The 26,011-nt window shown below is 37.9% G+C and overlaps 1 protein-coding gene across 1 annotated transcript in view; it reads left to right on the forward strand.

The window, feature by feature from the left end:
- Nucleotides 1–212: 212 nt before the first annotated feature.
- RNF144B (ring finger protein 144B) overlaps nt 213–26,011 on the forward strand; it is a 163,870-nt gene continuing 138,071 nt past the window's right edge. Inside the window, exon 1 of the mRNA XM_082415253.1 lies at nt 213–423. The gene's annotated coding sequence lies outside the window, so the exon portion shown is untranslated. The remainder of the gene's footprint in view (nt 424–26,011) is intronic.

Raw genomic sequence — 26,011 nt, forward strand, 5'->3', positions numbered from 1 at the left:
CCCGGCGCGGCAGGCCCGCGGTGCCAGCTCGGCCTCCCCAGGCTGTCACCTCCTGCTCCCTCCCTCGCCCCCTCCCCGGGCCCCTCGGCGCCCGGACGAGCTCTGGGCGGGCGGCCCTCAGGGACTCCGACGCTCGCGGACCCCCGCCTCCTCTCCGCCCTCACCCCTCACTTTTCCCCCTTCCCCCCGGCAGCTCCGAAACCCCGCAGCCCCGGCCCCGGCCCCGGGCGAGAGGGCGAAGGAGGAGGCAGGAGGTCGTCCAGCGTGTCCAGGTGTGTGGCGCAAACACCGGCGCACCGTTTTCCCCCTCGAGTCTGCAATAATTTCCAAGCTGGGAAATCACAACTCCTCTCCTTCCAAAACATACCTCTTTCGCCTTTTGTTACTATCCTAACTTTGGGAGGATATTAAACCGTGGTCAAGGTAGGTGTCGTATCTTTTGTATCTGCACCAAACAGTGATGGAGGTTCTTTGGTTTTGGTTTTTGGTTTTTGTTTTCCTGAAAATTAAATACTGTGATAAGTTTACAAGGTTTTCTGGGTGACTGCGGTGCGAGAACTTGGTCACAGCTTAAAGCAATAGCTCTTACGCGGGCGCTGAGATCCTGATTAAGAAATTGGGATGTGTGTGCGTGTGCGCGCAGGCTTCTGTGAATTTAAAAAGCACTCCAGGTGATTGCGATGCGCTCTCCCCTCATAATTACTTGAAAATATCTGTAAGGTCCTTATGAGGAGAGGGGGCACCCAACTGCTGGTAAACATCCCCTGAAAATAGTAGTGTGAATAGGGAATTAAAACAGAGTGAAAGCTGGTTCTCTTCAAGTTGGTGAATTTGGTGCAGTGTCATTGGTTTTAAGATGGCAATTTTGGGACGGGAGGGTTAACGTTCTTTTGAAACTCAGATATAGGATGGAGAGAAATACCCCACTTCTAACCGCCCTTGTTAAAGAGTTAGTTTTTAAACATAAGCTTTTAAGATGTAAGAATTCCTTCACAAGTACTCTGGCAGTTAGAAAGGACGGGGGCCTATTCTCCTGGGAATCAGAAAAGCTTCCTTCATTGTGCTTGCGTTGGCTGACTTTCTGTCAGTGACCACTGGCATTTTTACATGTTGGTTATTTTAAGGCTAAAGACCCTAATGGACTATATCTCTAGGAACCCAAAGAGGAATTATATAAATTGATTTAGTTCCTGTTTACATTCCTAATTATTTGAACCAAGCTCTTCTACCCTGAATTGGTTAAGAGTGTAAATTATATTGCATTTGAGTTTGCACCAGTACTGTTTCTCCATCCTGAACTTTGTCATAGATGTACATCTGCTGCTTTTCATGTATATCTATACCTGAACCATTCTAAGCACCTAACAAACTCTGAGTGTAACTACCAGGGAAAATAAAGATTTTTGTTTATCTGTCTTTTGGAAATTTGAGGTGAAGGACTAATTTTTTAAACATACCATGAAGTAGGTATGATAGTAAATCATACAACATTTTATGAAATGAGATGCTTGTTATGAAATAGGGATAATATTTGATATTTGCTTTCAAGGATATTAAGGACAAGTAGGAGACTGTCTATAAAGCATTTTGAACTTTTAGAGTCACTGTCTAGGTATTGAGCCAATGGGATTGTTTTCCTGGCAAACTTTTTCACCTTTCTAAAATTAACTTTCCTCTAGGAAAAATAGTGCAGATACACACGATTCAGCCAACCAAGTCCAGAAACTACTGTGTTTGAATTTTAAAAGTGACCTTAATTCATTCTTATACATCTAGTGTTTGCAGCTTATGACACAAAATAGGCAGAAATATTCACTAATTGCTGACATCTTCAAAGCATTGGCTTAATGAGGGGAGTTATGAACAGAGTACAACATTATGTTATACATTTTGTTGGCTTAGGGAAAACTATTATTTTCCTAAGGTTTTTGTTTATGTATGTGTACACTGGGTCTGGGACTTACATAATTATGTACATATATGTAACACATGTTTTTAATAGAAATGAAAACCTGCAATATTTTTCTTTGTGACAGGACACTGTACGCATTAGGTTTTGATTACTTTTTCATGGAAATTTTAATATGACAGAACTAAAAACTTCAAGGAAATAATTCCACCGAGAGCTATTCGGAACTGAAGGCCTTTTTTAATGAAAGATGTTTGAAGCCCGTAGTCTGTGTGCTTAGCATCGCCGAGCGATTCTTTGTGAGCGAGTTAAGGGTGGTAGATCCAATGCTGGCAGCCTCAGTGGATGATTAGACCCTGCCACTCTTCTCCAGACCTTTAATTTGGTCTGTAACTTGATGCTTCACTGACCCCACACTCCCCCTGCCTCGCTAGCTCACAGAGGAATTGCTGGCACTCTGGATTGAATTTTTTCCACTCCCATCAATTAGGACATTTGCATTGGTTGCAGAATTCAGTTACATTTTTAGCTCAGTATTCTAAGAAATACCTTTAGCCACAAAGAGAGTAGGCGTAGGGCAGCCTAGATCGCAAATTGCCTTACTTAATGGTGCTGTGTTAATTTCCCAATGATTCACCTATGTAGAAAGAATCGAGTCATACAGTATTAAAGTTGGAAGGCACTTTACAAGTCATCTAGATTCTAATAACTTTTTTCTACAGATGAATGTTGATGCAATCGTAGCCATAATCCAAACTTTGAGAAGAGACATTACATTTCATATTCTTTTCATAGACATGAAATTTTATATTCTTTCCAGTTCTTGTAGTAATGAGGACTTTGCTCATTTGAAATGAATTTCTGTACGAGTTCAGTGATGTGGGAATGGCAGTAAAGTAAGTTGCAAACCTCTGATTTCCAATGAAATTCAAAGTGTGATCTTAAGGGCAATGTAAGTCATTTACAAAGGTGGTGAACTACTATAAACTAGCATCCTGTGTTTTTCATTATTTTGGATGGGGACTATTTCAACCGACTGACAGAAGAAAAGGAGTACCCTAAGGAAGATGAGGGTAAAGAGAGAAGAGGAAGGTGGTGGGATGTGTGAAGAGCATGACTTACTGAATCAGCAAATCATTCAGAAATGGTTTGCCTTCAGACCCCTCCCCAGAGATTTTAATCTGAAATAATGGAGACAATCACTGGAGTTTCTAGCCCTCAAAATCCTACTTAGATGAGGCTTGGTTTTTGGAAGTTCCACTTCTTGATGTTTCTGCCTTTCAAGACCTTCTATCTTAAAGATCTATCTTCCCAAGTTCCTAGGGCTGAGGATTTACAAAAGAATTTATCCTGATATATAGGCACTAAAAGGATTGGATCCAATCTTAAGAGACCACATGGAATCTAGGGGAGTACTCTTGCTAGTGCGGCAGCTCACTACCATTTATTTATTTAGGTACTTTACATACATTAAAAAGTATCTTCATAGTCCTAACAGATAGACATTATGGTCCCCTTTATATAGATCTGTGATTCAGAGAAGTTAAGCATCTTGACTACACACACATACCCCTTTCAACACCCCACACTGCTTCCCTAGAGTCAAGCTGTGGATTGAATCTGTAGATGATAGTATGCTAATTTTGGGATATCTGGCAAATTTCCTAATTCTGCAAAGACCTTATAAAGTCTTCATATGTTTCTGTATTTCAGTGTAGCTGTGTTCAATGTGTGGAGCTCAACATTCTTACATAGATTTAAAGACTAAAGACAATTACTACATTTAAACTCTGTGTTCCAAAGTAGAATTAATCCTCAACAATCAAGATGAGTTTTTTTAAAAAAATTATTTATTTTTTATTTTTGGCTGTGTTGGGTCTTCGTTGCTGCGCGTGGGCTTTCTCTAGTTGCGGCGAACTGGGGCTACTCTTTGTTGCAGTGCACGGGCTTCTCATTGCCGTGCTTCTCTTGTTGCAGAGCACGGGCTCTAGGCGCGTGGGCTTCAGTAGCTGTGGCACATGGGCTCTAGAGCACAGGCTCAGTAGTTGTGGCGCACTGGCTTAGTTGCTCCACGGAATGTGGGATCTTCCCGGACCAGGGCTCGAACCTGTGTCCCCTTTGTTGGCAGGTGGATTCTTAACCACTGAGCCACCAGGGAAGCCCAAGATGCCTTTAAAAATATATTTTCTTTATAATTTCATGACATTTTGGTGATTCACATGTATAATATGACTAATTGCTGCACCCTCCATTGCTCCCTACAAGTGATTCTCTATTATGGTACCACTTCCTTCAAGGCTTTTTAGAAATTCTGTTTTCTAGTGTCATCCTGCCAGAGCAGTTATAAATTAAAATGTGTATTACTTAATTAAATTTACTTTCTTTTATGTCTCCTATATATTACAGTAGGATGTTATATTTGTTTGGTTTTGAAAATATGTATGTAATTAGACTATATTTTCTATGAATTTCATTTGAAGACAGTGAAGGAGTAACTTAGAGAATATTTGTTATAAAAATGAGCTTTAGTTTGAGAGGGTTGAGAGTCATTGCCCTATAAGGAATATTTCTACTGAATCCGACACAAATAGAACTATTTAGCAGTAAAAGTTTTACCATTAGTTTCATAAATTTATGTTTTAATCAACTTCCTTTGGCTTTTGTTATTTTTTTTTAATAGATTTATTTCTTTCTTTCTTTATTTTTGGCTGTGTTGGGTCTTCGTTTCTGTGCGAGGGCTTTCTCTAGTTGTGGCAAGTGGGGGCCACTCTTCATCGCGGTGCGCGGGCCTCTCACTGTCGTGGCCTCTCTTGTTGCGGAGCACAGGCTCCAGACGCGCAGGCTCAGTAATTGTGGCTCACGGGCTTAGTTGCTTCGCGGCGTGTGGGATTCTCCCAGACCAGGGCTCGAACCCGTGTCCCCTGCATTGGCAGGCAGATTCTCAACCACTGCGCCACCAGGGAAGCCCTGTTATTCTATCTGATCAACATTAAACCTTAGGTGAAGAGTTGTCTCCTTAAAGTTTAACCTTGAAGCTTCTACCCCAGGAGAGAGTCTTTGCACCTGTGGAATGTGTCCTTCCTTCGCCGTTTCTTCCATATCCTCAAAGGCAGATGTTATTCTCTGCATTAGTTGGTTCATAGAAAATCTTTTTTGTAAACAGTTTAAAAGGTTCCGCTGCTAGGTCTAGTACAAACAGCAACTGTCTTGGCCATAATGTTCATATAACCCAGCTTCTGGGTCTCCAAATTGGGACTGTTTTTGCCAGCAACTCAGGCAGCGTTTGCCCTGGTCCTCACATCTGCCCCCTCTTGGAAAGTGCAGAAGTGCCTCAGGAAATTTCGCTTTAAATCTTCAAGCAAGTTCTTGTAACTTCATATCTCTTTCCTATAGTATTTAATTAGTCCAGACATTTTTCCTTTTTAAAATAATACTCTCCTTTAGCATATTTTAGTGCCTTATCACTATTGAAATGTTTTTTGGGAAACCATGTGAGCAGAAAGAGGTAAGAGTGTTTAGAGTATCATATGTAAATTTGTATATAAATATATTTAAGTTTATAAGTAGGCTTATAAAAAAGGTTAAGGAGCATGTCAGACTGTTGGCTAATTTTACGTCTTGGTTTTGGAAAATACAGAAGAGTATAAGGATGACTGTCAGAACCACCTCTAATCCTACCATCCAGAGATAAGCACATCTAACATTTTGGCATCATTTTTTCCAGTTTTATTGATAAAAGTATCTACGTGAACATATATGTGTATGAATGTTGTTACAGACTTTAGATTTTTTTCTGTGCATTCTTATTATTTACTTAAAAAATTTAACAATAGGTCATAAGAATTGCCCATGCTATTCAACAGTTTTCTCTAGCTATCTGGACTGTATTTTATTTGCTCACTTTGCTTCTGATAGATTAAAAGGTATAGATCATATTTTAAAAATCCAACTATAGCTGCCTTTAAGGTTTTTGTTTGTTTTTTTAAAGTATATATATATGAGCTTGTCTTCCCTAATCAGTGCCAGGGAGAAATGGTATTAATAAACTTTCTCTTGTAAGATGAGAAATTTAACACATTTACTACCTTTCTTTCTCCAGCTCTGCCATTTCCTAGTTTTTTTGTTGATATCATCTAGGGTTATTAAAATCAAATTTATTATCATTAATAAATGCTGAAATCATTTATTTTCTATTTAAGGACTTTGGACATTTTCTTTAAGGTTTGTGCCCATATTGACCAAGTTTATTTAGACTTAACTCTGTTTAAGTTGTTCTACTGCTTATGCCAGCTTAATAGAATTACAGTTTCTCCATTCTTAAGTTAATAGCGTGACAAATTTAAGTATATATTCGAGTAATTTTTTAGGAGGTCATATATAGCTGAGAAGTTTTTAAGAAATTGTTTTCAGGAATCCTTGTATAGATGGGAATACTTTTCTGTTTTTCTTGCTTTATATGAAATTCTTGGGTCACAGTCTACCTCAGTGCTCTCTAGATGTTGCTCTATTGAATTCTAGCGGTTAGGATTGCAGAAGAGAAGTCTGAGGTCTGCCTGATTGCTGTTCTTTTATAGATAATCTGTTTTTCTGTCTTGACGCTTAAAGCATCATTTTTTAAAAAATTGAAGTATAGTTAATTTTCAATGTTGTGTTAGTTTCAAGTGTACAACAAAGTGATTCAGTTATATATATCCTTTTTCAGATTCTTTTCCATTATAAAAGCATTGTTTTTTTTTTCCTCTGATACTATAAAAATTTTTACCATATCATATCATGGTGATAATCTGTTATATTAATTTTTCTTGGTACTCTTTGAGTAGTTTTTGATTTGAAGACTAAAATTTCTTTTCATCTCGGAATTCAGTTTTTTCCTGATTATTTCTTTTTGTAATTACGTATACATTTATGTATTCATCTCCCGTATCTCATTTTTTATTTAATACATTTAATCTTTTGCCTTTTCTCTGAATATGGGCAGAATTTCTCAAGCTTAATCTAATCAATCTACTTTGATTAGATTTTCAGTCATTTCCAATCTGTTACTCACCACCTCCATTGCAACTTTTATTGGGTCATGATATTTTTGGTATCCAAGTTGTCTTACCTAATCTCAGATTCTTTCTGCTTTGGTTTCATAGCTATGATGTCCTTTTTCTTCTTACTGAGTCCACTAAAGAGAAAATCTATGAAAGTTTCTACTGTGCAGCCACTTTCCTTCAGTAGACACCATTTATGGTAATTCCTTAGAAGACTCATCTTTTGAAATAGTCTTTTCATATACATAGTCCTTTTTCCCTGATTGCTCTACCTTGGAGAAATAATGCCTAATTAGTCTAGAATCAGGGGTAAGATAGGTCCTGTACCTATGGTGTGAATCCCTGGCTGACTCCACAGTCAGAGAAAGGAGAAGGAGAAAGTTGGAATGTACTGTGATTTACTTTACCACCTCAGAGAGAAGGGAGACGGCAAGGGGCAGATGGCATTATAGAAGGGAACTGTGGCTCTTTACAAAATTTTCTTGATTCTACAATGCCCAAACTTGATTAAAATAGAAACCTTTGTCTGTTTTCACTTTTATACATTATCTTATTTTATCCTCAAAACAGTTGTCTTATTAGAGTCAGAGGACTATGGCCTTTGGATTCGGAAGATTGTGGTTTAAACACATTCCTTAATATTATACTAATAATGGAACTTTGGCAAATTAGTTTTCTTAGCCTCATTTCCCTCATCTGGAAAAGGTGATAGTCACGTCCTAGAGTGGTACAGATAACACAAGGTAATTATAGAGGAGTTGTCAGGTGGTGGTAGAAGGCATGGATGAGATGAACCTAGAGTGTGCAGCAAAAAGAACCTTCAACAGTGAAACTCTGAGAACATAGGAAACAAGTCAACAAGAGGAGCCTGAGAAGGAGTAGACAGAGCAGAGTGAAATCAGAGAATCGAAGGGAATTTAGAAGTTTAAGATGAAAAGAACTCTCATTAGCATCATGAGGACAAAGAAGTTACCATGGGGTTTGGCAATTGGGTCAGTGTGACCTCAGCCAGGGGCAGTTTCAGTGGCGAGATGCAGGTAGAAGGAAGGCTGCAGTGGAATGATGAATGAGCATCAGGAAGACAGGAAAGTGCAGACAGCGAATAGAAAAGTGTTTCTCCCTTAAGAGAAAGGGACAATATAGGGAAAGAGAGAGAGAGGTCAGTAGCCACGTAGATACTCAAGATTGGAGAATTGGATTTGGATTTGAGGGAATAGAAAAATCTCCCCCCCACCCCAAATTTTAGGGACTGAATGTTTGCCAAGTTTAAATGTTTTTCAAGTAAGGACATTAAAAATACCACCATCTAATCTTATTTCAGAAAAGAAAATATTAACATTAAAAAGTTGAATAAATTTAGCATTATGAGAAAGTCAGTATCTCAGATAGTGAAGTTTTTCTTTTCCTGTCCAAGATTTCCTTTTCCCCCTGGGTTCAGGGTTCTTTCTCTCCTTCTCCTTTATGGAACTGGCCTCGCCAATTGTCTTTTTTCTCAAATATTTTCGATCTCTTCTTGATTGACTCTTTTTCATTAACATATAAGCATACTCCACTCTCCTCTCTTAAAAAAACATAGGTCCTCATTAACTCTTACTGAAATGAAACAGTGGCAGAGGGAATGGGTGGAGAGGCTGGGTAGGAGGGATGCTTTATATGTAGCAGTAATAAAACTTGGTGACTGATTGGATCTTGCAGATGAGAGAAAGGGAGGGATCTAAGATAACTCCCAGGTGACTCTGCTACGTGGTATCATAGAGGAGAAGCAGGACTGGGAGAATAGAAGATCGTGGGTTCAGTCCAGCGTGCAGGAGGCTATATAGGTTGGGAGCTCTGACTGTGTGTTTGACTCTTGCTACTCTGTGCTTCTGACTAGGTCCCCACCTCACCGCATCACCCTGCCTCAGCCATTGTCATTTCATCCCTCATGGTTAAACCTCAGTTTATAGAATTATTTAACTCTTGAGAGTTCAAACCCTGCTTGTAGGAGTTTGTGAGCCAACAGAATACATTTATTTCCTATTGGAAAAAAAATAGAAATGGACCACTTGATAGAAATATGAGTACACACGGAACAGGATGTTAAAACAGAACTTTTTAATTTTCAGTTTTAGCTGTGGCTTAAGACAGTAGAGGCCACATTCCAAAGTAAGACCACGATGCAGACTTGGAAAAGGAAGCACAGGAGAACCAGTTTAAACTGTTCATGGTTAGCTTATTGGCCACTCCCAGGTGATAAAACAAATTGGAGAGGCCAAGAAAAGAATGATTAGAAGATGATTTTCAGAGAGTTGGTGGTGAATTCGAGTCCCAGATCCTGGCCACCAACAAAGGGGTGTGAGGTATCTGCCCCTCAACTCATGTCTAGAGAAAGGTGTTTTATGCAGATCGTTTGGAATGTTTAATGTGTATCCCTGAAGATGGGGAGGTGTAGAGATTCAGGCCTGAGAAATCTACAGGACAAGAGACTGGCTGGCTAGCTCCTCTGATGATGGAGTGAAAGAGATGTAGCTGCAATGTTCCATAGTTTGGTAGAGCACAGAGTGCATGGGTTGTTCCCGATAGAACAAGGATAGATCACCACGATGGAGAGTGAGCTAGCAGGGGATCACCTCAGGTCATGTCTAAGAGGGCCACCTGGACCCCAGCAGAGTAAACTGAGGAGGGAGCCCTAAGTAACCATCTGCAAAAAAGGATCCGTAGGTTAGAGATCCCCAGTGTTGGGGGTGGAGTTGAGATTTCCCACCTCTCTACCTTCCATTATCTTCATCACCATCCCACCGCTGGCTCGAAAGAAAAAGTAAGCTATTAAAGTGTCCATCAGTAAATGAATGGATAAAGAATTTGTGGTATGTATATATGTGTGTATATATACATATATATGTATATATATATGTATATATACACACATATACACACACACTATATATGCATGTACACACACACACACAATGGAATATTAGCCATAAAAAAGAATGAAATAATGCCATTTGCAACAACATGGATGGACTTAGGGATTATCATTCTAAGTGAAGTAAGTCAGACAGAGAAGGACAAGTATATGATATCACTAATATGTGGAAACTAAAAAATAGTACAAATGAACTTATTTACAAAACAGAAACGGACTCACAGACATAGAAAATAAACTTATGGTTACCAAAGGGGAAAGGCAGTGGAGACGGATAAATTAGGAGTATGGGATTAACAGATACATACTACTGTATGTAAAATAGATAAGCAACAAAGATTTATTGTATAGCACAGGGAACTATTTTCAATATCATGTAATAGCCTACAATGGAAAAGAATCAAAAAATATATATATATCTGAATCACTTTGCTCTACACCTGAAACTAAAACAATATTGTAAATCAACTATATTTCAATTTAAAAAAAGTAACCTTTAAACACCCACCACGCTCACAGATCACCAGCATTAGATCTAATGATCTAAGTAGTATGTATTAGTCAAGGAAGAATGTTCCTGCTGCCTCTTTTTCCCTCTACCTCATCCCCACTTTTGTATCAGAAAGTGGGGGCAACCTAAATTAGCAATCTGGCTGGAGAGAGAAGAATCTTTGTTCACCTTTCCCAGAACGTGTGGGAAAGTGTTCACTAGGCCATACCCAGCTGCAGGAGGGAGCCATTTAACTTTGCATGAAGTTGGAAGAGTTTGAGTGCTATATTAAATTAGACACATTAATTACAGAACTGTGATTGATTTTTTTGGACTTAGAGTGAATTGAAAAGTCTTCATTATTTGAGTGATTGCAAAAGACATGACAACTGTCCTGAATTTCATACAAGGACAAGGGAAAGACCAGCCCCACATAATAAACTTACAGACGCAATGGAAGAAACAGTCATTTTCTGATTATATCCCATGGGTCCTGCTTGTTCATTGTAAGGGTCACACATACAAAACCAGGTATAGTTTTTCAATAATACATAATTGGCAAGAGGGTAGAAAGGAAGGGCAGAGATGGTTATTATAGGAATCAAATTTATTCACAGAAATGTCGCAATAACTATTTGTGTTTCTTAAAGTGATGCTAGGAGAATTTTAATTAATCAATTAAGATATACATTTGGTAATTTTAAGATGAAGTTTGCAATCTGTTCCACAGCTGGGGAAATGATCTGAGATAGTGCTTTTGTGTTATAAGCACATAAGACATTTTCCCCCTTCTGTTTCCAGAGAATCATAGAAGCAATAAACAGCTAAGATTAATTGTTCACTGTTTGTATTCTACGATTGATCAATTTAAAAAAAGTATGCATTCCTGTGAAACAATAAAGCTGATACCCATAAGCCAATAAACTCTAGAATAAACAAGCATGCTAATGGATGTCTCTTTTCAGCTCTGGGGAATTTTAAAAGGGCTTTAAACTATTAGCTTTCATATTATCTTTGCAGCGTTTGTAATGTTATTCAATCAAAGTCTTTTATGGTAAAGGAGTGACAAGGAGACAATCTAAATAATGTTTTTATTAATGTGTTCCTAGAAGTTGAAAAGACAACTTGAAAAATACATGTGAGCCACACACAGAGTATTTACATTGACAACAAGTGTCGTTTATTCCATAGAAGTGGAATTTTGGATCCAGAAGTAGGATATTAGATTGACCTGCAAAGATGGAAGAAAGGTGATGACTTGGCCTGGGGGGTGAGTCAGTCTTCAGTGGCTCTAGAGGAAATCCTGCCATACCCTTAAGATCCTGAGCCCAATTCCGTGCTGTTCTAGTATTGATGTGCAATTCCCTTAGCGCAGTGGTTAAGAGCAAAAGTGCTAAATGTGGTGTGACCTGGGACATATCTTCAAATATTGCGTTTTCCCTGTAGTAGGCAAAAACTCTAAGATGTCTCCCAAGATTCCGCCCCCTGGTGTACACCTCTGTAAATCCTTTCCCCTTGAGTGTGGCTATATTAAAATGGTCTACTTTTTTTTCATTAAAGATATTTTCAGTTCTAGATCTCTGTGTGGTTCCTCTTGAAATCTTGATTTGTACTGCTTTCCTTCGGAGCACATGGAGTTTTTCTAGTTCTTCCACCCTCCTGATTTTATGTAAGGTGCTTAATTCCAGCCTCACTTGGTAGGTAAACTCTACACTTGAAGGTAAATATCCTATTCTCATATTCCTACTAGGTCTTCGATTCCTAAAAACTATTGTGAGTTTTGAGTTTCATTTTTGTTTCTGGGAGACTTCCCTTTCTTGCTTTCTACCCAGCTATGCATTTAAAAGAATTTGTTATACTTATCCAGAGCTTATATGTGTTAGCAAAGAAGGGTATGGGATGGGATGGCAAGGGGTGGGGATGGAATGCGCTTCCCAAATCAGCTCAGCATGCCTTATTGACTAGAAGTCCTTAACTTCACTTTGTGATCTACCCTCCCAATTCCATTTTACTTTTTATTGGAATTATATTGAATCTATAAATTAAGTTGGAGAATATTTATAATACTGAGTCCTCCCATCTATGAATCTGGTATATATCCCACCCTTCATTTGAAACTTCTCTTTAATGTCCTACTGAAACTGTGCAATTAAAAATAGGTACTGTATACTTGTTAAATTTAGTTCTAGGTTTTATACTTTATTCCTAGGTATTATTCCTGGCTTGTTGAATAACCATGAGGAAATTATCTAATCATTATAGTGTTAATTTGGTTGAACTAATTACTATTTTACTCAAAATGCATAAAGTAGAGCTTTTTGAAACATGAGTAAAAATAGAAACTGAGTAGTAAACAAAATTACTATGTATGATTTTTTTCTTTGTTGTTTAATATTATGTATGATTTTTTTTTTACTTGATGCATGACAGAGTCAGGATTTGAAATTATTAGCTGATAGAAGGAAATTGTGGAACCTAGGTCTGTGGCTAGACTGGGGAGCTCAGATTTAGGCAACAGACATTGAGTGAGCTGCATGATCTTCATTGCTAGGATATGGTAAAAGTCAACTCAGAACAGAAATGTTACGTTCCCAAAGAAGCCTTGTAGAGGTGTCAGTGGAAACTCTGTGATCACACCCTCTGTTGGCAGCGTAATAACTGTCTACCCTGGTTTCATGTACCCACAGTTTTGAAGGATTTTGCAAAATTTATCATTTCTTTTAATTAAAAAATAGATGTCTGGCACCATATGTCAGGTGAGATAAGAATCTAAGGGGGCATCCCCAAATCAACCAAGCCTAAATGGGCAAATCTTATAACATGTTAGGAATTTCTGGGCTACAATATTCTCTGTTATCTTTAGTTATTCTGGTATGCTTAGCTAGCACCCTATATTAAAATTGTTTCATTTTAGAGACTTCCCCGGTGGTCCAGGGGTTAGGACTATGCACTTCCACTGCAGGGGGCATGGGTTCAATCCCTGGTTGGGGAACTAAGATCCCGCATGCTGTGTGGCGCAGCCAAAAAAAAAAAAATTTGCTCATTGTAGAAAATTGTACCTTTGTTACTTATTTTCGTTATTTTTTCATATTATTGGAAAAATAAAAATATAAAGTCTGTCTATGCATATTTAACTATGATTCCACCAGAACTATTCTGAGAATATATTAGGAAGGTTGTGGGAAATAAAAATGCTTCATTATGTGATTTACTAAAGTGAAATACATATATGAAAACAAATGGGATAGGCATTACTGTAGTTGGAACTCGTATATGATACTATGATTACAAATCGATTTATTCCTCAGGTATGTATACCTTCTTCACATGTAGCTGGTTGGTTTTGTTTTTACCATCTCCCTTATAATATGGGAATGAAGAAAGAAAATGAGAGTGTAAGCAAGTCAAATTTGTTGTGTCTGAGAAACCTGGTGAAAGGCTGTTAAGAGTTGCCATCTAATAGCCTTCTTTTATATTTGTGTAATATTAAATGCATATTAAATAACTTTGTCATACATTATCTCATTTGGATCTCACACAAGCCTGCGAAGTAGATGGTGAAGATATTAACATTCATACTTTACAGAGCGAAGACCCAAAGATAAAGTGACTTGCCCAAGGCCTTCTACTTAGAAAATTGGAGGATTTGACCTGAAAATAGAAATGACTAAGGTGAGGTGTGTGGTTTAGGAAATAGTAATAAATAAACTGAAGTTTGGGATGATTAGGTATAATGTTCCGTCTATCTGTCATATATCTTTCTGTCACTGGCATGAGTAATTAAGACTACAGTTTTCTCTTTAAACCAAAATGTCTTACTAGTTTTATAGTGAGAAAAGGCTTATCTTTAGAGAAATGAGGAGACAGAAGCAGAAGGGAGTATGACGGGTTTGGAAGTAACATTTACCCAGCACCTGTTATATGTTAAGCTCTGCGTGAGGCACTGTGCACAAGTGAGAGAGGAATTCTTTTTTTTCTTTAAACGCATTGTTTACTTTGTTTATTTATTTATTTATTTATTTATTTATGGCTGTGTTGGGTCTTCGTTTCTGTGCGAGGGCTTTCTCTAGTTGCGGCAAGCGGGGGCCACTCTTCATTGCGGTGCGCGGGCCTCTCACTATCGCGGCCTCTCTTGGTGCGGAGCACATGCTCCAGACGCGCAGGCTCAGTAGTTGTGGCTCATGGGCCTAGTTGCTCCGTGGCATGTGGGATCTTCCCAAACCAGGGCTCGAACCCGTGTCCCCTGCATTGGCAGGCAGATTCTCAACCACCGTGCCACCAGGGAAGCGCCGAGAGAGGAATTCTTATTCCCACTAGATACATGGCAAAACTGAGGCTCAAAAAGGTTTAAGTTCAGTAACTAGTGCAGGTTTACTTACCCAGCTACTAATGAAGAAGCAAGAATTTGAACTTGGGCCAAAGCCCATTCCTTTCCTCTATGCAAGACTGTCTGTGAAATGAAAATCTAATAGTAAAGCCTTTTCAACAACTGAACTGTAAGATGGAAACCAGGTGCCTCTCTTCTTTTCACTACAATCTCACCATGTAATTAACAAATCATTATTGCTTGCAGAACCTTATTGATTCAACTCTGTAGAGCTCTTTTCTGATTGGCTCCTTTGATTAACGTAGCGCTTAGAGCTGGAAAGGACTTCAGAGATTTAGAATTTACAAACTGAAGATATAGATCAGAATCCTTTTGTGGAACATTTTCAAAATGTACATGCCACCTTCTGAATAAGTATGTCTGAGGTGTGGATGGGTGTGTGTGTGTTTGGAAAAGTTTCCCAGGTAATCTGATGTACTTTTCTGGTGAAGAATCATTTCTCTTGTCTAACCCCTTAATTGTGTAGATGAAAGAGTTTCCTTGGAAGAAAGAAAAATATTTCTGATTTAATATTGCCTTGGTTAACATAGGCAGCTAGAAAATGTAAGCCTTAATGAGTCTGTTTCTTCAGTTCTAAGCTCATATTTCACTACCATCAACTTGCAATTTAGTTTCTGACTTAATGACTGGGGGCTTTAGGTAGACCTTTATTTTCAAAACAAATCTCTGTTTTTCTGTAATGTAGATGAATGAACAATGCTCTGTACTGTGTTTTGGGTTCAGAAATTGGGAGAAGCTCTTTAATGATAATAATTCAAGTTAGTTGCAAACAGCTGCAGCAGAGAGAGAGCAGACAGAGCTGCTGGGTCCAATGCTGGAAGCCACACTGAAGTTTGTACAGTGTCAATGGGACCAAGACTTAGTTCTAGGCAGGAAAATAATTTTTTAACCCACTAAGTTGATTTTACATGCATATATGTCTGAACTGATTAACAGCATGTATAGTTCAGGACTTGACTTCACCTCCCACTCTGGTCGTCTTTAATGACTTTGAAACATGATTTCCCAGATTCTGAGGTTTATGCAAATATAAAAATTTCCTTTTTTTATATGGGTAAAGCAGGCTCCTGGAGACAACTGGAAAGCAAGAGGGTCTTTTCCTTACTTTGGATAGTTGGGAAAAATCCCATGCAGGAACCTGTTATTTGTGGAAGAGAATAGTCCACAGTTAATTTTAAGCTTAGTTGAGAGCATCCACCTTAGTTGATCAAAAGCTAACTGGGGCTCTCTTTCCATTCATTAGACCCCAAATTCAGCTTCTGTAACAACACCGATCAAGATGTTTAGTAACATAGGATCCAAATAAAGTATTTTGGGTTCAAGTGACTTGCTTTATAATCTACCTTTTATTAAAACAGCTTCACTTTTTTTTTTCATTTTTTAAAAACATTCTATTGAAGTATAGTTGATTTACAATGTTGTGTTTAATTTCTGCTGTATAGCAAAGTGACTCAGTTATACATATATATTCTTTTTCATATTCTTTTCCATTATGTTTTGTCACAAGATATTGAATATAATTCTCTGTGCTATGCAGTAGGACCTTGTTGTTTATCCATCCTATATATAATAGTTTGCAAAAACAGATTCAGTTTTTAAAGGGAGTCCCATGTCTAATTTCACATTTTCCTTTTTCAAAGAGGAGCTTCTACTGCTCTTTCCATATTATGTAAAATTAATTTTTTTCCTGTTAAGATTATTCTTAATGATTAGGAGTAAATATGAGTGTCCATATCTGCTCAACTGGTTGAAGAGAATGACCTTAATTCAGGTAAAATGTCATGAACTGATCCCTGTAGGGAAAAAGTATAATGCTACATATTGCCTTGCAGAACTTAGAATTCTTTCATCACTATAAGAAAAGGGACAAATATAAGCAGAGAGAAACAGATAACAAAAAGATTGTGCATGTAAGCATAGTAAAGTGTAGTCAGGTGCAGAATGAACAGAAAACTTTTGCTTTGGTTAGGGAAACTACTCCTAGATATAGTATACTGTTCTTCGGAGCAAGCGCTATGCAAGCTACATGCCATAATTCCTTGAACAGAGTGAGATTTTCTACTTCTGTGATGACTTGGAAAAAGCAAAACAAAACTAAAAAAACATCCAAACCCAACAGCCAAGTATTCACCATTTTTGTATGAAATTAAGGCTTCTATATTTGAATATTACATTTTTAAGAGAACATATCTTGATTTTAGCATGGCCAATGCAACCAGTGAAATGTCCTCTTGTTTATTTTTATAAACTCAGTAAGTTAGGATTGCAGGCTTTATAAAGCTAGATGGAACCTCAGAAATCATCCTTTGTCAATTGTTATTTTACAAATGAAGAAAGTGATGTAGCTTGTCAGGGTCAGTAGTTATCTGGCAGTTGAACAAAGGCTGGTGCTGAAGGTTCTTGATTCTTGGTGACATTCTTCTTAGCTACTTTCTGCGTATGATGGAAAAAATAACTAGGTACGTAATAAACTCGTGTATTCAATCAGAGAAGGTCAATATCCGGTTATTCATGTTTCAGAAATATAGCGTGTGGTAGTAACGCTGTTCTCTAAATATTTCTGTTTTTCTGCCTTCAATATTGCATTTTCTGACCCCCATGTGGTTGGATGGGATCATGTGACCAGTTTGACCAATGATTTGCTAGCAGGATTGTGTGTCACTTCTGAGGGGGAGTGTTTAATCCACGGTATGAGACCCGCTGGGAATCTAGCTGCTGCATTGGCCTGAATAAGAATGATGTGCAGTGCCCCCTGCTGAGCCAGAACGGACATTTAGTGTGAGTGAGAAAACGCTTTTTGTTTTTTCTTTGTTTTTTTTTTTAACATTTTTATTGGAGTATAATTGCTTTACAATGGTGTGTTAGTTTCTGCTTTATAACAAAGTGAATCAGTTATACATATACATATATCCCCATATCTCTTCCCTCTTGCGTCTCCCTGGCTCCCACCCTCCTTATCCCACACTTCTAGCTGGTCACAAAGCACCGAGCTGATCTCCCTGTGCTATGCAACTGCTTCCCACTACCTATCTGTTTTACATTTGGTACTGTATATAAGTCCATATATACACTGCCACTCTCTCACTTTGTCCCAGCTTACCCGTCCCCCTCCCCGTGTCAAGTCCATTCTCCAGTAGGTCTGTGTCTTTATTCCCGTCTTGCCCCTAGGTTCTTCATGACCTTTTTTTTTTTTTTTTAGATTTCATATATATGTTAGCATACAGTATTTGTTTTTCTCTTCTGACTTACTTCACTCTGTATGACAGACTCTAGGTCCATCCACCTCACTACAAATAACTCAATTTCGTTTCTTTTTATGGCTGAGTAATATTCCATTGTATATGTGTGCCACATCTTCTTTATGCATTTATCTGTGTATGGACACTTAGGTTGCTTCCATGTCCTGGCTATTGTAAATAGAGCTGCAATGAACATTTTGGTACATGGCTCTTTTTGAATTATGGTTTTCTCAGGGTATATGCCCAGTAGTGGGATTGCTGGGTCGTATGGTAGGTCTATTTTTAGTTTTCTAAGGAACCTCCATACTGTTCTCCATAGTGGCTGTATCAATTTACATTCTCACCAACAGTGCAAGACGGTTCCCTTTTCTCCACACCCTCTCCAGCATTTATTGTTTGTAGATTTTTTGATGATGGCCATTCTGACCAGTGTGAGATGATACCTCATTGTAGTTTTGATTTGCATTTCTCTAATGATTAATGATGTTGAGCATTCTTTCATGTGTTTGCTGGCAATCTGTATATCTTCTTTGGAGAAATGTCTATTTAGGTCTTCTGCCCATTTTTGGATTGGGTTGTTTGTTTTTTTGATATTGAGCTGCCTGAGCTGCTTGTAAATTTTGGAGATTAATCCTTTGTCAGTTGCTTCATTGCAAATGTTTTCTCCCATTCTGAGGGTTGTCTTTTCGTCTTGTTTATGGTTTCCTTTGCTGTGCAAAAGCTTTTAAGTTTCATTAGGTCCTATTTGTTGATTTTTGTTTTTATTTCCATTTCTCTAGGAGGTGGGTCAAAAAGGATCTTGTTGTGATTTATGTCATAGAGTGTTCTGCCTATGTTTTCCTCTAAGAGTTTGATAGTGTCTGCCTTACATTTAGGTCTTTAATCCTTTTTGAGTTTATTTTTGTGTATGGTGTTAGGGAGTGTTCTAATTTCATTCTTTTACATGTAGCTGTCCAGTTTTCCCAGCACCACTTATTGAAGAGGCTGTCTTTTCTTCATTGTATATTCTTGCCTCCTTTATCAAAGATAAGGTGACCATATGTGCGTGGGTTTATCTCTGGGCTTCCTATCCTGTTCCATTGATCTATATTTCTGTTTTTGTGCCAGTACCAGACTGTCTTGATTACTGTAGCTTTGTAGTATAGTCTGAAGTCAGGGAGCCTGATTCCTCCAGCTCCATTTTTCTTTCTCAAGATTGCTTTGGCTAATCAGGGTCTTTTGTGTTTCCATATAAATTGTGAAATTTTTTTGTTCTAGTTCTGTGAAAGATGCCCATGGTAGTTTGATAGGGATTGCATTGAATCTGTAGATTGCTTTGGGTAGTAGAGTCATTTTCACAATGTTGATTCTTCCAATCCAAGAACATGGTATATCTCTCCATCTATTTGTATCATCTTTAATTTCTTTCATCAGTGTCTTATAATTTTATGCACACAGGTCTTTTGTCTCCTTAGGTAGGTTTATTCCTAGGTTTTTATTCTTTTTGTTGCAATGGTAAATGGGAGTGTTTTCTTAATTTCACTTTCAGATTTTTCCTCATTAGTGTATAGGAATGCAAGATATTTCTGTGCATTAATTTTGTATCCTGCTACTTTACCAAATTCATTGATTAGCTCTAGGAGTTTTCTGGTGGCATCTTTAGGATTCTCTATGTATAGTGTCATGTCATCTGCAAACAGTGACAGCTTTACTTCTTCTTCTCCAATTTGGATTCCTTTTATTTCTTTTTCTTCTCTGATTGCTGTGGCTAAAACTTCCAAAACTGTTGAATAATAGTGGTGAGAGTGGGCAACCTTGTCTTGTTCCTGATCTTAGTGGAAATGGTTTCAGTTTTTCACCACTGAGGATGATGTTGGCTGTGGGTTTGTCATATATGGCCTTGATTATGTTGAGGTACGTTCCCTCTATGCCTACTTTCTGGAGGGTTTTTATCATAAATGGGTGTTGAATTTTGTCAAAAGCTTTCTCTGCATCTATTCAGATGATCATATGGTTTTTCTCCTTCAATTTGTTAATATGGTGTATCACATTGATTGATTTGCCTATATTGAAGAATCCTTGCATTCCTGGGATGAACCCCACTTGGTCATGGTGTATGATCCTTTTAATGTGCTCCTGGATTCTGTCTGCTAGTATTTTGTTGAGGATTTTTGCATCTATGTTCATCAGTGATATTGGCCTGTAGTTTTCTTTTTTTGTGACATCTTTGTCTGGTTTTGGTATCAGGGTGATGGTGGCCTCATAGAATGAGTTTGGGAGTGTTCCTCCCTCTGCTATATTTAGGAAGAGTTTGAGAAGGATAGGTGTTAGCTCTTCTCTAAATGTTTGATAGAATTTGCCTGTGAAGCCATCTGGTCCTGGCTTTTGTTTGTTGGAAGATTTTTAATCACAGTTTCAATTTCAGTGCTTGTGATTGGTCTGTTCATATTTTCTATTTCTTCCTGGTTCAGTCTTGGAAGGTTGTGCATTTCTAAGAATTTGTCCATTTCTTCCAGGTTGTCCATTTTATTGGCATATATATAGTTGCTTGTAGTAATCTCTCATGATCCTTTGTATTTCTGCAGTGTCAGTTGTTACTTCTCCTTTTTCATTTCTAATTCTATTGATTTGAGTCTTCTCCCTTTTTTTCTTGATGAGTCTGGTTAATGGTTTATCAATTTTGTTTATCTTCTCAAAGAACGAGCTTTTAGTTTTATTGATCTTTGCTATTGTTTCCTTCATTTCTTTTTCATTTATTTCTGATCTGATCTTTATGATTTCTTTCCTTCTGCTAACTTTGGGATTTTTTTGTTCTTCTTTCTCTAATTGCTTTAAGTGTAAGGTTAGGTTGTTTATTTCAGGTGTTTCTTGTTTCTTAAGGTAGGATTATATTGCTATAAACTTCCCTCTTAGAACTGCTTTTGCTGCATCCTATAGGTTTTGGATCGTTGTGTTTTCATTGTCATTTGTTTCTAGGTATTTTTTGATTTCCTCTTTGATTTCTTCAGTGATCTCTTGGTTAGTAAGTAGTGTATTGTTTAGCCTCCATGTCTTTGTATTTTTTACGGTTTCTTTCCTGTAATTGATATCTAGTCTCACAGCATTGTGGTCAGAAAAGATACTTGATATGATTTCAATTTTCTTAAACTTACCAAGGCTTGATTTGTGACCCAAGATATGATCTATCCTGGAGAATGTTCCATTAGCACTTGAGAAGGAAGTGTATTCTGTTGTTTTTGGATGGAATGTCCTATAAATATCAATTAAGTCCATCTTGTTTAATGTATCATTTAAAACCTTTTTGTTTTAAGTCACTAAGATTTAGGGCTTACTTTAATTTCAGGTTATAAACTTGCTAAGAGGTGTTTTCTTTCAAGGAAGAAAATGCTTCTAATTTTGGCTATAGCATTAAAGGGAGATGAATTTAGGCAACACATTTGACAATTTAGGACAAAAAGAATGATTTTTTTTTTCTTTTTTTGCTTTTTAAGGGTATGGATTTTTTTTTTTTTTGGTGGGGGCGGGGAATGTTTCTGTATCATTATCTTGATTCTCCCCTTTGGTTATTTTTTATCACCTATGGTAGCAAACTATGCCTGGAGTGACTGCTGCAACCAATCTCAAAATTTTTTGAACCATTATTATTTTAAGTCACAACTAAGACTCAGTAAATTAAAGTAAGAGTCAAGGAATCTGGGTCCTAGTTTTCATATTGCTGCTGCATGACTTTCATCCTGTCTGGGTTTTAGGATGCACATCTATAAATAGGTGTTGAAACAAATCATCTTGAATATTTTTCTAGCACTGTTGATCTGTAATTCCAGGAAATCAGAGTAACATGTCGCTAGCTATTTTGGGTTAGGGATCTTAAGCACAATTTTAAAATATATAAGCCAGGTCTAAGAATATCTTGGTCTAACAATTCAAGTTATAAAGAATGCTTAAATCATCCCAAACTTTGTCCCAAAACATGATATACTGTATTTTCAGAGGACTTTTGTAAGTGCTATCCATGTTTTTAAAAGTATATATTTTCCAGGTTTTTCTAATATGTAAGTCTATTTCCCATATATTTAAGAGCATTCTTCTTCTTTGGCATTCAGAAAAAGTTTCCCAAGGATGTAGTGGAACTGTTTGTCTATTTTGTTTAACTTCCTTTTTTTATCTCTCCATTTTTTAAAAAGAGATGTGGATGCCAAGATCTTTAACTTTTTCAAGAGATTTGTCAACTTTATCTAAATTTACTTCTGCTGAGTTCTAAGACCCTGGGAAAGTAGTGGCAGGCTCCCTTTTTGATGGAAGTGCAACAGTGGCTGCACTTAAAATTCAGCTATCAAATCTTCAGAACGTTTTGTTTGCGGTCAGTTTGGATAGAAGGATCAAGTGACAAAGCTTTAGGATCAATTGCCATGTGCCTTAATGGTGGAAGTGGTGTCACAGGTTTCTTGCTCTGGCTATTGACTGACTTTTCTCAGAGCCAGAAGTAAGCTGGCTACAGAACCATCAAGCCATAGCCCCTGGCCAGGAGGGGCAAATCTAAGTTATATTAATGTCATTGCTATCCTCATGGATTGGTAAAGGGACAAAGTGATCTATGAAAGCCAGTTCAGTTGTTTGCTTTTATGTAGACAATGTAATGGATTGTTCATTTTGTACTTTTTTTTGTGTGTTGCAGTCTCATATAGTTGGTATTGGAGCATGATATTCTTTTACCTTAGGGAGCTATTAATGATGGAGAAAGTTACTCATAATGATTGTCATTCTTGTTGTTTGTAAAATACACTTCTAAGAGTCAGAAACTGCCTGAAAATATAAGCCTACTGAATTGCACTGATTTAATGGCAAATAAAATGCTCTTTATGTAATAAAACTCAATTTTTAGGAAAGCAGAGTGTGACATTTGGACAATTGTTACTTATTTTGTATTCCTAAAACATTATTTTCATTTTCTGCTTTCTTCTGAATCTTAACTATAAAGACAGTTTTGGTGCATTTACCTAAAGAAAGAAAAATAACTAAACATGGATGCAAACATTACTCAGTCACAAGAATTTTTATTGAGCTTAAAGTCCCGTGTACAAAAGCACCATTCAGTGCTTTAAAGAGCTTGAAAAGAGTGATCTTAACGGTACAATCTTATCATCTTCAACTTGTCATCTTACCTGGTCTTAAACATTGGCTACTTACAATGGAGTGCAGTGTTAGAAAAAGTGATTCAGTGCCTCCAGATTTCACTTAATTCTGAGGAATGCGTAAGCCCCCAAGGCCAAGGTAATGCACTGTAGGCTTTCTGTATATTTGTGAACCACAATCGTGGGGTCTCTTGATAGGTATGAGAGGTATGTGGAGTGAGGTATTTACTAACTCCTTTATGCCCCAGCGCTCAACTGAGCTAAGCCAGAGTCCACATGTCACAACTTGGGTGGCTTAATTGGTAAGGACTGTAAACTGGATGGAATGCAGTAACACAGAGGATGTCCTGAATGTGTTCAGATTTGATGGTGTGAGAGAGAGGTGCATTTTGTATGATTATTTTCAGTGGAACACTTGCTATTTTAGACATTCTATCTTAGCCTTCTAAAAACAAGCAGTGCCGTTTGCTTGATTTGTTGTCATAGCCATTTCTCCAAGTCCAATGGATGATATTAAGCAAACCCTAATAAATACGTTACTCTGGGCTTTCAGTTAATAGACCCATAAGATTTCTCTTAGCTCAGCAAGTATTCACAGAGGGGATGAGCTATATTCTTAGAGTACTTAGCGTTTGAGGTAAGTGCAGATTTTTTTCATTCACACTTGAGAGGTCTTACAACACACTCAAATAACTGTACCTACGTACCCTAAGGGGACGTTGACAATAGTAGGTTTGATATTAGGGGAAAAAAAGTTTGAGCTCATCAAAGTAAAAGCAAATTAAAGAGTAGGCAAGCAATAATTCTTGCATAAATGTTCTGTTAACGGGTCTCTGTTGGGCTCTGAGGGCAAGAGTGAGCCGTTTCTCCTGTGCGAGTGTTGGATGCCCAGTTTGCATCAGCTGCTGTTGCTAAGTGTCAGTTATGCAGGGCCCCGACCGCTTTCCACTTGCAGAACAAGAATAGAACTAATTGAAGCATGAGGATGCAATGCATTCCAAAATATATTTACTCCAAAGCAGTAATCTCTTCCACATCCTGCAAAGCAACCAAGAAGGACTTTTTTTTGTCACTTAGAGTTTGACATTGGATTTGAAACTCTAATGCCGAAAAAATATAATACAAATAATCCAGTTTGTATATAGTTCAAATCTCTTCATAATGATCTCTATGAAACCATTCACGTTCTTTCACTATGTTGGAATTGTGCTTTGTTAACTTTTACCTAAGACAACCAGTTTTAGAGAGGGTCTTCTGACAATGGTTATTTGCCATGTCGATTGGGTCTGCATCCACATGCACCTTTAGGCCAAATCATAAACTTGGTAAAGTTTGCATCTTTCTTCTTCATTTTCTTTGTCCATTAAGTTTTCTCTCCTGCTCAGAAGCCCTCACCCTCATTCCAATAAAATCCCAGTATTGGACAAAGTCCCTCCCTAACCACAGTAAAAGAAATCTGATCTTCAGAAGGTATATACAACTAAAACACAAAGGTATTATTAATCAAAAATAATGAGCAGAAATAGGAAACCTCTAACTTTAATGCCCTTGGACTAGCTTCATCTAACAAGAGGGATGTCTTCATAGTTCGAGATGTACTTAGAACCAGAAGACCTGGGTCCAAGCCTGGCTTAGTCCTGCTCTCAGCTCCATCATTCTCAGCTTCAATTTATATCTCGTACTTGGGGACTGCAGTGATTCTGCAAGGTGGTGTGGGTAGAAGTGTTTTGTAAAACATGAAGCACTATGCAAGCCTTCTTTTTTTTTAAAAATTGCTTTAAAACCATGCAAGGAACTCTAAGTAGGAAGTCAGAAGTCCTAACCTTTGGGACTTGGAAAAGTCTTCTAACCATGCCAGGTCTGTTTCCTCATCATGAAAACCTGGAGGTTGAACCAGAATATCTATAAAGTCCTTTTCAACCCCAGGCATTTTACAGTTCCATGAAATAAAACACTGACACCTAGTACCGGGAACACAGAAGGTGGCATGAGTTTGAACCAAGAGGTGAATTAGAGGAGTAAAGGAGATGGGAATTGTGGGGGAATTGGCCTTACTCCTCCCAGAGGTCTACACAAGCTGCAGAGCGAGGGGTAGATGGGGTCTGTGTGGCAGGAGCCCTAGGAAGAGGGGGCATGAGTTTGGATGGGTTCGGAGGTTTGGGGTGAAGATTGCAGTGTGTCTGAGAGCTGAGTGATTAGGATGATTAGACATTTGGGGGCAATGTTGCCAGGTGGGTTGGATCTAAGGCTGCAGAGATTTTGGTCGCAGCAAGTGCAGGGGTGAAAGAGGCAAGATATTCCTATTACAACACCACCACCGTCAACTTCTGAACCTGTTTCCCCTCTCCAATCCCCTGGGCAGTGAGAATGATCAACTCAGATTACTTCTCTTCCCTGCTTAAGATCCTTTAATGGCTTTCATTGTAATGAGATTAAAATATGAATTCCTTAAGTGGGCTTTCAGGTGCCTGAAGGAATCCACCTCCCTTCCACTCTGCCTCTTTCTTTCTGAATTCCAGCCATGCTGGCTAGTTTGAAGTCATCAAGGTTTTCCTGCACCACGGCATTATCGTGTGCTGTTCCCTACCATTCTTCGGAAGGTTAGCTTTGATTCTTTGGGAGCTGAGCTGGAGTATTCAGACAGGCTTTCTCTGACCTCTCTACGCATAGTAATCTCTGCCCCTTTCTAAGCCCTATATTTGTTTTTTCAACAAACACAGCTATAATCTATAGTCATTATGCTCTTGAACGGTGTCTGACTAAAGAATTCTTTTGTCAAATGATTGAATGAATGAGAAGCTCACATTCTTTTCTTGCCTTTTCTTCTCTTCCTATAGCTTTATTTATTTTGTCTTTCCCTCATAGTTTGAAAGTCTTTATAGCTTTTATAAATTTTTTGATTATAAAAGTAGTTTATATCCATGTCAAAAA

Source organism: Balaenoptera physalus (assembly GCF_965194825.1).
Source record: "Balaenoptera physalus genome assembly, chromosome: 11".
In the NCBI taxonomy this organism is placed as follows: domain Eukaryota; kingdom Metazoa; phylum Chordata; class Mammalia; order Artiodactyla; family Balaenopteridae; genus Balaenoptera; species Balaenoptera physalus.